The following is a 12852-nucleotide window of genomic DNA, read 5'->3' on the forward strand; positions in this document are numbered from 1 at the left end:
AATATTTTTTTTAATACAGAAGTCTATAGTATCTAGTTTTTTTTTTCTGTCTGAATGCCAATATGTTCACCAGTAGATATATGTTGTAAGTTATCTGTCTTTATCAAGCCATATCATTCATAGCCACTATCCGAGTGGACTGCACACGTTGAACCCGTTTCTAAACATGGTAAAGCGCAACAGTCGGCTGGCAAGTATATGGCGTCTGTATTTTGGGATGCGCATGGAATAATTTTCATTGACTACCTTGAAAAGGGAAGGACCATCAACAGCGACTATTACATAGCGTTATTGGGCCGTTTGAAAGACGAAATTGCCGAAAAACGACCGCATTTGAAGAAAATGAAAGTGCTGCTTCACCAAGATATTGCACCGTGTCACAAGTCAGTGAAAACGATGGCAAAAATCCATGAATTGGACTTCGAATTGCTTCCTCGAATCCTCTATAATTTTTTTTTATAGATATTTAGCACGATATGTATTCGTAATTGCCAAATCATGATATATAATGAATTATGAAATTAAAGATGTTTTATTATTGTTGTGGTACAACTAACAACATCGTCATCTTAAACCAATTGAGACATTTTTTTCTGTGTGTAACTGATTTTTTATATATAAAAGCTGCACAAATTTTAGGATATAAATAGACATTTTATATTTTATAAACATATTATATATTTCTGAATAAATATAAAATATCTTACATACATGAAAAATTTATATAAAACATTATACTTGGCAATTAAATATTCGGTCAATTTGGAAATATATTTGTATAAAAGTTTACAAAAATAGCATAATGTATATTTGAAGCTTCAGATACTTGTTATTCCAGTATTTGTAGATTATTAATCACCAATAAGATGCAAAAGGCACCTTTTATAATAACCGGAACAGTCATCCTAAAATTACATAAGTTAGTATAAAAAACATAAAAACCATTTATATTAAAATTCATACCTTAATAGCATCAGCTAACGATTCTCCATATCTTGTTTCCTATTCTCTTTTTATTTCAACCATGTCAATTTCAGATCTGATCAGATCACGACTAAACGAATTAAATCATTGTCATTTGTACCAAGATCTTTCATGCTTTCGTATAAACATTTAGCAAAAAAGGCCGATTTGTTTTTAATTGAACGGATAATAGCGAGGAAGCCCTGTTCGTCACTTCCTGAGAATTCATTCCTTATAGCTTGTTCTATATCATTACCTAAAACAGAATTAAATATTTGACTATATATACAAATACGGAGGAAAAATTCAAAACCCGTACTCATAGTGTAAACTAGCATGTTATGTTGGAGAAAAATGATATTCAGTGTTTCTTAGTATATAATAGAGCATTTATGTTGGGTTATTGCAACAAGTATAAAATATATCGATATTTTACAAATATATATATCGATATTTTTAAGTAAAAAAATAGTGAAATATTTGCTTCAAAAAATACATAATTTTTATAAATATTTAATATTTATATTTAATTTATTTTGACAATATATCGGTTAAAAATATCGATATGTCGATATTATTGCCAAAAATATCGATATATTTTTCAGAAATTATCGATATATCGATATATTGATATTTTTTCTGCATTCCTATAATAGAGAGCTATTGTTGACTGAAATGTGTGAATTATAAACAGTTACAAAGCCTGCATTGATGCCAAGAGAGGTGATGATAAAAATTTGTGGGATTGAAAAGGCATACTTCATCATGAGCTTCTCGAACCTGGTCAAACTGTTAATTCGACTCTGTACTGTAAACAGCTACTGCAACTACTGTATCTCATTATGATAACGCCGAGAAATCACATACAGTGATAATGTTTATATTTATATTAATATATTAGCTTCAAAAACAGTACGGTAAAAAGCGACTACAAATAAATTATTAAAAATATGTAAAAGTATAGAATATACATTGAATTAACAAAACAAAAAGTAAAATAATGGATTTATTTATATTCGTTTATTATATTATTTGAAAATGTATGAAATATCATATTGAACGGCATGTAAGGTGGGGCAAAAGTCCCGCTACCATTTTGATTGAAAATCATCTTGGTTATGTGACGTTTAACTCAGTTTCGCATTAACAATTCTGTTGTGTAGACAAGATCATCCATAATAAAATTTGGACCAACACAACAAAATGGTTGAGGCGAAACTGAAACGTCCCATAACCAAAATGCTAGCGCGACTTTTGCCGTGCACATTCTAGTTTATCTCAAATTATTTAATAAACCATTAAAAACACAACTCCAACTGAAAAATCGAATAAAGGTGATGCTAAATGTTTTGTGGGATTGGAAAGGTATTGTTCATCATGAGCATATTAAAAATTGTAGTATTAAAAATATAGAACTGCCGGCTTGGTGACGCAGTGGTAAAGGCGATGAGACGGTCCTCCTACTGTTGCGATAGCCGCGGGTTCGAATTCTGCTGGGGCATGGTCGTAAATTTATGTTTGTGATTGTTTAAAATGTGTGAATGTTCTAGACAAGAGTGTAAAATCCAGATAAACCCATAGTTGGTAAAAGGAGACTTACTGAAAATGTATGAAATATATTCTATCCATAATGTGTACATAAAATAATTCGAAAAAGCGTTATTGGAATATTTTAAAATTACTGAAACGTGTGTTGTTAGTATAATGAATACTGTACTCAGTTGGGTAAAATATAATTGCATGATTGCATCTTAATTATGTATGACTTATTATATGATCTTAAAACAAATATATTGATATATAATATGAAAATAAAATAAATCCAGTGAAGAATATTCATTTTAATTTTATTGGTTATAGATATTCATATCACAAACATGAACCAGCATATAACCTGTTATATTGTAGTACTTTTGGAATATTAATTTTAATTGTGCCCAATTTATTTGACATAAAACCTTATTAAAAGTACTCTCAACTGTTCCTAGGCGTAGTTCACCAGCTCTTAATAAAGCGTTTGCATCAGCTTTGGCAGTTTCTGGATTCACCATCATACTTTCGTCACGACAAGCATTACATAATGATACCATAAGTTACTTAAATGTCCCGCTGGTATCCTCTAATCATCCTCTAAATCTACAGAATAGACTGAAATAACGGTATATTATTTATTGATTGACTTAAATTATTTCAAAATGCTTACATGCTTGGTATTCTTCTTGAATTACTATTATCTCCTCGTTGGACTTTGTGCCTAACACTTTAATTAAAACATTCTCCTCAGTACCCTCTCCAATAATATTCTGGTAAAGGAGTTATCATTGCTACGAGAATATGTTCAAAGTTACCAATTGTTTCAGACTTTAATTATCTTCTTAAACTCTAAAATAAATTAGTTATGATTTACGTAGTATACATACATAACCTACTACTCTGTATAAAACATACTTGTCCATATATAGTCTTGAATTCATATGCAATTCTTAATCGTTGCTCATTAGATCTATGTGCAAGAACATTAATAATTGCTTTCTCATTCGTGCCAAATCCTTTCATAGCTTTTCGTAAAATTGCTGCATCTGATCTGGGGTCAAATGGATCGGCCGGAACAACAGTAGGTGTTCTCTGAAATAATAATTGCAATCAGTTTTATGTTTCTAAAATAATAAATAATTATATGCGTCATATTTATTTAATTTTAAACGTTTTTAACGTATCAATCGGTAATAATTCGAAGTATCAATGTAAACAACCTAACTTATAGTCTATCCAAAGTTGGTGTAAACATACGTCATCTAAATTTATGACGTCAAAATATGTTGATATGTCGCAATGTTGCCGCATCAACTCTGAGTTTTAGTTCAGTTTGGGTTTGACATACAACAAAATTCTAGTTGAAATAAAATAGTGAAACAAAGATGTTCATTTTAACACTATAGTACATCTATTGCATAAATTATTAAATAATGTAAATTACCGTTAATTAAACAGCCACAATAACTCATCGGTTAGAGTTGTTTTATTATATTTACATTAAACTCTTTTTGACACCACCAATGATGATCTTGGAGCATCTTATTAAGTAGTGATATCCCCCTGGAGGCCTAATTTACTTAATTAACAATTGTATATCCAAGTAATGTATTTTACTTTCATTACAGAGCATTTACCTTTAGATCTTGTTTTCTTCGATGGTGTGTTTCCTTGTCAAGTCATTTTGATATCACTGTATTTTTATTACTTCTACTACTACATGTGTACATCATTATTAATAAAATTATTCATTGAATTATCCGGATTTCAAAGAAGACATTTAATTTTTCAAGGTAAGACGTCATGTTGTTTAACTTTACTATCCTGACATCGAGTCATTACGGTGACGTGATTTCTGTAAAATTTAATTTGTCACTATTCCTGTTCTTGGCAGTATTAAAACAAAAGCTTCCGCCTAATCTTCAATAAATTGAAACCTTTTTAAAATTTTATAAAATTAAATTAATTGAACAGAGGTAATTTATTAATATTGTCATATAATAAAGAGCACATTAAGTAAAGTTATTAAATCCGTAAGTAAAAAAGAATGAAGTGAAGTAGAGGAAGAAGTCGTTCAAGAAAGACACATCAGATCTATCTTAATTTTTTGTATTAAAGAAGCTATAAAATATTTAAAAAATGGGCCAATGGAATATCATCATGAACTGATTTTATGAACTATTTATGTTGTAAAAAATGCTAAATAATGCTAATATTAATAACAGCCATTTAAGTTGAAAATATATTTTTAGTTTAAACATTATCTTTGTTTGTTAATTTGAACGTTATCTTTCACAAATTACCTTAATTGCGTCAACTAAATTTCACCGTACTTTTCTTCAAATTCTTGTTTAATTTCTACCATATCTCTTTCGGATCTAGTGACCACTAATCGAGTTAAGCTCTCATCATTAATACCCAGACTTTCGCTGAACAATCTGGCGAAAAATGCCGATTGATTTTTAATGCTTCGAGTTATAGCAAATTCATTTTTAATGACAATTTCTAACCAATCTAAAAAGGACAGATTACCAATTAATATTATACAAATAGTCGGTAACTATAGGATGTACAAATAAGTTCTGACATTGTTTTGGTTTCCTACTGTTTCTTTTTGAAATAATTGTGTATCTAACTAAGATTATTCTTCATATTCGGTAGTATCAGAATTCCGTGACGAAAAAACGCCTAGTAAAGTTGATAGGAAAAAAGGATAGTAGATAGCAATGACCAAGGAGATAAATCTGGCGAATAAGTCAGGTGCGATAAAGTTTTCAGTTCAAATATTTTCAAGTAGAGTTTCACGAATGTTTTTACCTTCAAAGGGCACTTGATCGTATTTATACTTTTGCAACAACAGTCTGTATTAATTGCTTGAATCAAATCTATTCGTTTCAACTTATGGCTATCTTGCATGATGATAAAGCTCGATACTCAATTCGTCTTCATACACTTTCCGTCTTGTACTAAATTTTCTTATTAATGATTTTGAATTCCAAAGTTCAAAGGCTCATGGCTTCCCGTTTCAGGGGGAAAACCTCCTTCGGCGGGAAGATAAGCCTTGATTAAAGAATTGTGGGATTTTTTGTACGTTCTGTGTAGACTTGAGTATGAGACTTTTTGAAGTTTCGGCAGAGGGGCTTTCGCTCATTTAGAAGCTTTTATGGTTAAAATTATCCTTGGAGACAATCGCTTGCCTTTTCTCTGGATTTATGTACGGCCTAGCTAGATTCAGTTGCATTTGAAGCTTGTTCTGAATGGCATCCACAGAACTGTCGAGCTCATAACTGGTTTTTTATTATTATTGGACGATAGACTTACACCAACTTTGATTAAATTAATTTTACGGAATATGTGACACCAGATGCAAGATAATCCATATCTTGTGTTTTTTGAGTTTATTAACTATGTTATCATATTATTAACTATTATATTATAGTAACCAAAAATGTATAAGCTATATGTTCCAAATCTACTCGTTAGCTTTTATATTCTTCAAATATCAATTAAAGTTGTTTCCAGTTTCTTTGGTATAATTGGTACAGTGATGAAATGACGCTGAAAATACATAATCCTTTTAATTTCTTCAATGTCGCATTCGAATGGAGTATGCGTTGCATGCACAACTTGCTGTATCCAATTTTTTAAAATTAACTAGATGACCCAGTGAACTTCGTATCACCTACAACGATTTTGTAATTTTTTTCCGACATAATAATAGCCATTTCGTCGATTGTCGGTGAATTAAATCTCCTCTCGATTGTCATATGATATTCGACCCAATGCTATTTTCTACCAATTCTATTTCTATTTCTTATCCATTTCTGACTAAATCTTTGTTCTGATGAAAAAACGTTTGTTGTTCGATCATAGTTTTATTCACTGTTGGATTGTGAGCACAATACCTATCAATTTCCTCATCCCAAATCCCCATCCTCATTGCTTATAAAATATACATCTAAGAATTGATCTGACAGTAGAACAAACATTAAATTTTTGAACGTAATAAATACCCATAAATATTTGAAAATCAACAACAATGGCGATCCTTTATGATAGTGAAACTATTGACACAGAGAAATAGAGATTTAACTTTATGTGAAATATTTCTCGACGTCCTACATCTAGATGTCGCTACTTTTAACTTATTACTGGTTTAATTGCTATGTTAAGAGCTGCGGCGGGATCTGGTGGTCTTTAATACTACTCTGTTTTATTATTTCTTCAATTTTATTCTTAGATTATGGCAAATCAAAGATCAGTTTTATGGTTGCAATTGTAAATATAAATTATAACTATTTTATAATGCAGAAACTGACGTCAAAGTGGCTAAAGTTAGTGATGCGTAGTTATGATCTATGGATGGCTTGAAGCATACATAAACGCCACCAAAAGTGGTTTCTGGTGGCAGCGTATCTTGAGTCTCTCGAAGAGTATTATGTTGACGTAATTCATAGATGAGTGTTACTGTAATCATCATTGTATTACCTTGTATATTGTTAAGATATTAACCATTATAATGTTTTGTTGAATGTTTGTATTTTATTTACCAAGAAGAAAAAGAATTGTTTACAAATCAGAAGTGGAATTATATTCAAAATATGCTCGTAGCGTCTGGTGATCATGTATTGCTATTTAATATTATTCAATCTCAGTATAGAGTTGTGAAAGAAGAAGCTGTTCAAGGAAGGCGAAGCTGATTAGTTATTAATTGGGCAATTCTGGAAATGTAATCTAATTGGACATAATGGACGATATAATGAGGATGAGAACTAGTGAATATGTTGTTCTAAGGTAATATATCAGTTTATATAAATAATATCGTTAAAGTGATTTGATGTACGTTGAATCAAATAAATATAACTTCGAAATCGAATTATGAGAATGGATTAATGATCAGTGAAACATATATGACGTTACAATGAGAACAAGAAACCGAAATTGATGTATATTCAAATAACGAGAATTGGAGTTAGAGAAGCAAGCGAAAATTGATGTACAAAATAGTGAATTGTACTAAAAATTGAATAATCACGAAGATCGAAGATGTTGATGTGCTGAAGTAATGCAGAGGCTGGCAAGGGTCACAAGGCGTTTAGTCTTGTCTGCTTGTTATTTGAGCCCAGAAATGTGACTTTGATTACTGAGGTGCATATAAAAACTAGGAGGGAAATTATTGAGGTCGATACTGTCTAATTGTTGCACAAGTTAACATGTGGAAAATCTTAGCAGCCACAATTCCTGCTGGAAAATTACAAGACGGGGCGTGGAGAATAAAAGCCGAGAATGCTTGTTATTTGCGCCGGGACATAGTGAGTATTGTTATTAGAGTCTGATTAAAGAATGAAATTTAGGAAATGGAACAACGCGTGATATGCTTGTTCATTTAAGCTGTAATTGTCCGAATAGAGTTACTGAAGAATATATCAAGAAGAAGAAGAAGAAGATATCAAGATCAGTATTGATGTTAAGCCTGTGCCAACTATCCAATTTGATGTTATACGAAGTCAGAGAAAGAGAGATACTTTCTATTTATGGAGTTGTCATTGCTCGAGTTGATATTAGGGGAGTCGGCCACCGAGAAAATTATCGATAAATCGGCTTCGATATTTAAAAAAATATATATTTATATATCGGAGAAAGAAATTTCAATATTTTTTCGCAGTATAATTGATATTTTTAATAAACCTCTTTAATTAAGTACAAAAAATTACGCCAAACTTTTAAAATTAAATACTTAAGATTTAACTTTTACGCTCCGTAGAAGAACATGCTCACCAGTCTAATGACTTCATATTGGGAATAATGCTAGCTTGGTTAAGAAAAGAATATTGCTTGTGACTTGGATTTGTTCGCAGTTAAAAACAAAGTAATATGTGTATTCTTACACTAATTGATTTATATTCTGTGATTGATCAAATACTTGTGAAGGAGGATTTATCAGATGTTGAAAACAGCTTTTATTTCACATGATTTGTATTATGACATTTTAAGAACAATATTATACATTATATAAAATCTTGTTTGGTGGCACAACAACTATAAAGACAACCTATATAACTCATGTAGAATGGTCTGTTTTATGTGATCTAGATATTTGATTATTCATGATCTGTTGAAGTTTACGAAATGCAATGTTTACGTGTTTGTCATATATTAGTAAGCAAATATTACTAAATTTCGACGAATTCCAAGTTTTGCGAAATCGATACACACATGGGAAGACAGGTAGATGTCAAAGTTATGAAGAAGAGGTGAATTTAGAGACGATTACTTGTAAGGTTAATGTTTGTTTAGCGAGTGCTAGATTAGCCACATTCAAACGCAAGGATTACGAATGATTCAGAACTAGTGGATGATATTGTGAGTACGAGACCTGGTATCAGGACGAATACTTCAAAACCGGGCGATATCATACCGGTATGAGATCAGTAGCCATTGATGAGCAAAATGTCAACACTGATTCTATATGACTGTTCTTCTATATGAAGTCAGCATAGACATGAGGTACATGAATGTCCAGCCCAGAATCAAGTGCCGACCGCCGTAGCGCAACGTATTGTCATTCGTTTTTTAGTGTGGAAAGGCGTTAAAAAAACGAAAATTTTTCTGCGTTTGCGAAATCAGTTCGGTAGTGAGTGCCTGAGTAGGGCTGCCGTTAAAATGGGCCAACGCACTGAACGATAGCCGTGAAACCATCGAAAATGAGCCAAGCCGCATGATCGTCGACCGCGAACCAACATCACACCAGACAACGTTAGCCGCGTAGAACAACTCATTTTGGAGGACCGTAGGATGAATGTTCCAGATATTTCAGCTGAACTCGGCATCAGTATTGGTTATGTAGAGTCTATAATCTACAAACACTTTCAATATTGCAAAATAACGGCGCGACGGCTTCCCAAACTGTTGAACTTCGAGCAAAAATTTACGCGGTTGAAAGTTTGTCGCCGCTTGTTGACGCGATACGAGGCGGAGGGGGCGCTTTTTTAACGCGAATCTTCACTACAGACTAGACATGAGGACACTATTACATTCCTGAAAGCAATATGTCGTATTGTAACTGGAGGAAGAAGGAGGAAGGGGTGTCAGTCAAAGCGAAGACAACTAGGTCCGTGGGTAAGGTTCTAGAACTATATGAAATAGAACTAGAACGATATATGTTAAAAAATTGTATGTTTAATTTGTAGACCATTACCATCGCATTCTGCCTCTTGTAAAGTTATTAAAATAATGAAAAGGGCCAAGATACATCTAAACATTATCTAAAGTTAATATTTCTTTTATCCACTAAGAAGAACTAAATACAAATGTTTTAACAAATTAATAAATTACAAGTATTATGTGTTTAGTATATTTATAGGGTGTGTACTTAAATTTATATTTACTATAATTAGAAATCGTGATATGTAGCCCTCTCTGACTTTTTACAATTTATAAATACCTGATATATTTTGATTTCGAAAAAGTAATTTATTACACTAATTAAAAGTAATTCACTACTACTACGCGTTATTTATATTGAACACATTGATTGCTCTTTTATTTTTATATCTCGACCTCCAGTGTTATAAGTAAATAACAATCTTATTTGAGGTTATTTCCAAGAATAACTGTATATTTATTTAAAAGATCAACGAGGGGGTGTACCCAGAAACACGACCTTTATTTGTGTATATTTATTTCTTAAGTACATTGTATATATTGTATTGTATGATGCTCTACTTCGATAATAGCTGTTATATGTTATGGTGGGTACAGACCTGAGCATTCGGGGTGAATTTAGAGAGAAAATTGAAAATGCGCATCAGCAGAACTGCATTTGGCAAGTATTTGTGCCAAACTGGTTTCAAAATTGGCTCAAGGTCGCAGAGGGTATATACTTTGCTTAGTTCCAGCGTTGCCGCATGGCTTTCAGCGCTTGGTGCCGAACAGAAAGTTCTTCCAGGATCCGTGGATCGGGTCAAAAAATCTAAACGAACGTGGGAAAAAATGGCGGGATTATGAATAACATAGGTTTTGCCTTCGAGAAAATATCCCTGACGTGAAAAATTAAAATATTTGTTTTTTACTTACAAGAACCTTGTTATGAAATCTGAAACAATATTTATCTAGGATTTTTATCTTACAAATGCTTAATATCAAAAACGTGACATGAAAATAAAAGAATATCTTAAAAATATGACTTATTTTTCTTAGTTTTTATTAAATTGAACTGAATTACATTTGAGAAAAGATACTTAATAATAATCTCATATAAAATAATTATTAACAACATAAAAAAAAGTTTTCCAAGGGTTGTTGGAACGTTATATTTGAATTTATATTATTTGTAGTATACATGAAAGTTGTGGATATTCTAGAAATAACAATTGGAAAAAGGTTGAATTTTTTAAGTTGATATTTTTTTAAAATATCAATATATCGATATATCGGACGAAAAAATATCGACATTTAAAAAAAAATATATTGATATTTTTAGAAAAAATAAAAATAGTGAAATATTAGCCTAAAAAAATATATATTATTTCTAAATCTCTTAAAAAGTAGTAATATTTTTAATAAACCTTTAAAATTAAAAATGATATTTAATTTGTTCTGGAAAAATATAGTAAAATATCGGCTAAAAATATCTAATACAATATATCGATATATCGGGCAAAAAAATATCAGCCAAATATATCGATATATTTTTCAGAGAATATAGTTATATCGATATATCCCACTATCCGACCACTATCGATAAACCACACTATACTCAACAATTGGTTTTCTAGCTGCTTTCCACAAAGACTACCATATTTTAGAACTAAAATGTAAAGTAAAACTCATTAAAAACAGCAATTTTAGAAGAGATTCACTTATCTATGTTATTCTTTATACAGCAGATATATCACTCAGATGTTAATTCCAATATGAGGTGTGTAGAGAAAAATGTCCCACCAACCAGGAGTCCTGCTACAAGCATGCCGCCATGCCACGGTCATAATAAGTTCTGAGGTGAAAATAATCATAGTGTGTTTAATTTAGTAACCGATTTAGGGAACTTACTATTTAACAATAAATATACAAATTTATTATTGTCAAATATAGTTAATATACTCGTTTATAATATGATTTAATAAAATGTTTTTGATAAACATACAAAATAAATTATAGATTGATATCTATTGATTATAATAAACACAGCTGGTGATATAGGCAATGGTTTACTTGAGGAAGATTCAAACTTTGATTAAAATCACTGATGGTAACTAATTGTTAAATACATGATACATGTCGATGAAAGAGCCAATTCCTAATATTTAAAAAAGAAGAACAACATGTAAAGGGCGTTGAAATTTGTATCTAGCAATGAAAACAAAGTTTATCTCTTGTTACAAAGCCATAAGTGGTGCTATTAATTCCGTCCCATCCCGAATCATAAGTGATTCGTAAAACAAATATGTTATAACTTTGTTTTATTTTAATCACGCAAACTAAATGACGACAGGTTAACAAATGTAGTACGCAGCAAGAAATAGACCATCATATCATTCCATCTTCATTCAGAACATTTAAAGTAAAGGCTAGAAATCTGCACTCCTCAATATCTTCGGTAAGAGTAAGAGTTGAGAGAAACTGCATTAAGCAACAACATCTACCTATGGTGAAGTGCAGATCTGAATATCCGGTTATTCAAAATATAACTAACTCTAACTCTGTATTTTCTGTAAAAGCATATATAATGTAAAACGTGCTAATGATGAAATAAATTATAAGCAAAAATACTTACGTATTGTCGCTTGAAATGTAAATAAAACTGCAAACATAACAGCTTAGAGGTATTCCTAAATAGTTAATACCTATGGGTTGTGAGAGGCACTTGGCAGATCAATCCTTCTTTAATATAATAGATCATAAAATATTACCCTATAAATCTAGATAAAAATATTAGATGCGGCTTGGCAATTATAATAAAGAAAATAATAAACCAGTGTGAAGAATTTCATCTGAAAAGATTCAGAATTCAGAGTAGTTGGAATAAAGCCGTCGAAACAAAATAAATGATTAGAGCAGCTTACTGTCCAGCAAAATCTCAAAAAAGAACTAATTATAGTCAACCACTTCGAACAAACATTTTTGGTCGTTGGTCGGGGAGGCTTCAAATTTAAGTATATAGACCAACGATTTAGACTAACTAAAATAAAGAACTAAGAGAAGTAATTCAAGAGGTAACCTAGGTAGTAACTGTTTATAAAAGCTAAAAGCTTACTGGGTATTTTGAGAAAAAAGTATCTCCTAATTATAAAATTAATCTCAAAAAATTAAGATTGTAAGTGGTCAAAATATTGAAGTAAAATCATAAACCAACAG

General features: G+C 31.1%; 1 protein-coding gene and 1 pseudogene across 2 annotated transcripts in view; both read right to left on the reverse strand.

Moving 5' to 3' along the window:
- Positions 1-12852, reverse strand: part of LOC143192053 (annexin B11) — a 43306-nt gene that overhangs the window by 14763 nt on the left and 15691 nt on the right. The gene's annotated exons all lie outside the window — the stretch shown is intronic.
- Positions 744-5085, reverse strand: LOC143191998 (annexin B9-like; annotated as a pseudogene). The gene is made up of 7 exons (XR_013004687.1): positions 5070-5085; positions 4830-5010; positions 3412-3601; positions 3167-3345; positions 2858-3111; positions 964-1219; positions 744-905 (listed from the first exon to the last, which is right to left on the reverse strand). The product of XR_013004687.1 is annotated as an annexin B9-like (transcript).

This window comes from Rhynchophorus ferrugineus, unplaced genomic scaffold (assembly GCF_030347505.1).
Source record: "Rhynchophorus ferrugineus isolate W39M unplaced genomic scaffold, kcgeb_rfMv2 rfM2, whole genome shotgun sequence".
NCBI lineage: Eukaryota > Metazoa > Arthropoda > Insecta > Coleoptera > Curculionidae > Rhynchophorus > Rhynchophorus ferrugineus.